Consider the following 2,164-nt stretch of genomic DNA (forward strand, 5'->3'; position numbering starts at 1 on the left):
GGCCCCGCCTTCTCATGATAGAGAAAAGACTTGATTCATAGGTATTATGAATCAAAATTGTTCATTAGAGGGTCAGTAGGAACTTAAGGAACAAGATGTATTCACAGGGGTAAAATGGTGATCTTGACTCAGCTGTGATTACGAACAACCTGTGAAGGATCGACTTACTGATTATGATTATATCAAGTGGATATAATATATCTACAGTGAGAGGAGTTCAACTATGGGCTATAGTGGAGTGACCCATTAGTTAACGAATGAGGATTAATTCGGTATAATGAGTTTAGCCAATTAATCTCGGAACGTTGGAGCCTATGATCTGTAGGTCTGTGAGGTCCCCCTACTAGCTCGTAAATGGATAAGCTTTAAAGTAGCATGATAAGTTAATTTGAAACATTCAAACTAGAATTAAACGGAATAGGAGAATTTATATTTAAATATGATTTAAATATATGAAGATGGATTTGTGTAAAAATTTATTTAATATTTGATATTAAATTAATTATAATTATTTAAATAATTATTTATTAATTTTATTAGAAAAATAATTTATGAAATTAATTTTATAAAATTAATAATATTTTTCAGTTTTAAAATCAAATTGATTTTGAAATCATTTTTTGATGAAAATAGAAAAATTGGAAAATTACAAAAAAAATAGAAAAATGGGTTTTTCCATTACCATTTTCAACTAGCTCACTCAAAAACCATTCACATTTTCTTCAATCACTCCAAGCATGAGCTACATCTCATTCAACCATCTTTTTTGCATGTTGATCTGCAATAAATAAAGAAGATTGGAGTGGATTTGAGGCATAAATTCAAAGAGGCTTTTTAGAAGAATTCGTGTTAAAGAAAGAGTTCTTCAAACAAACTGATGCAATGAGCTTCTCCCAAGTTTTCCGTTCATTCAAGTTGTTCTTGAGTCCCACAACTCGTTCTAAAGCTTCCAAAGGATAGTGGGGAAGATCTTGAGGGAGTTCATGGCAAGTTTTGGAGAAGACAACTGCCGAGGATCAAGATCTTGAATAGTCTACAAAGGTATGACTACAAACCCTCTTATATTTGATGAGCATGCTTTAGTTTATACCAAAATTAATGAATTAGAATACTTATTAATCCTTGTTACTTCCGCAGCATGCTATTATACTCTTACAGATGGATCATGTTTAACTGATAACCTAAACGGTCTGTAGTAGATGGATAATGTTGAGTACCTTATCCTATAAAACTACGAATACGACTCGCTTTGTAGATGTTACAAGTATTGTAAAGTGCTACAAATGATCTAATCCTGATCATTCATGTGGAGACATGTGAGCGGGTGTATCCTATACAAAGAGTTTGTATAAGACTGGATCCGGAAATGATTAGTCTCATATATAACTATTGGATTGTATGTCTTAAAACTTGCAGTTTGTAAGATTAAATATATTCTATTTGCAATGAAGATGTTATTAAGGTTTTGTTAAATAAAACTGTTATAGAATATATAAACTTCACTAATAAACTAAGATTCATGGCTATTACATAAGTACTTGGACTTTATGTGGAGACATAAAAGTTGATCAAGTTCGAATAAATAGCCAAAATAGTATATAAGTATACGGATAAGGCTGGGTACCTTATTATGGGAACACTATCGGATGTGGTCCACTTTGTATTTAGTACAAACGATATGTTCCTGATTCGTTCATGTGGAGACATGCGAGTGGGAGTGTCCTATGCAAAGAATTTGTATAAGACCAGGACCAAGAAATAAGTCACTCTTATTTTATAACGTTGTTTACTGCTTAAGATTGACTATTTCATAGTGATGACCTAGGTAACTTGACCCCTTAATCCTGAGCTAACTATGAACTCTTGTTTATTCGGGATTATCTTTAGATTTGCATGGGTGAGGGTTGGCTCAACAGCACCAGCTCAATAAGCATTCCATTTCAGGGGTAAGATTGGATAGATAGCTGGGAACATAGGGTGTAAGACGGAATTGACTCCTACCCACTTTTAGGGATAGTAGAAAGGTTATTCCCTTAAGTGCTGACTTAGGGTCTTGAACAAGGGGCCCATCCTCTCTTTAACCTGAGAGGGACTCGGTTTGGTGATTGGATCACAAACCAATTGTTCATTAGATGATCAGTGAGACTTAAGGAACAAAATTTAA

The sequence above is a fragment of the Benincasa hispida genome, chromosome 1, assembly GCF_009727055.1.
Source record: "Benincasa hispida cultivar B227 chromosome 1, ASM972705v1, whole genome shotgun sequence".
Taxonomy (NCBI): Eukaryota; Viridiplantae; Streptophyta; class Magnoliopsida; order Cucurbitales; family Cucurbitaceae; genus Benincasa; species Benincasa hispida.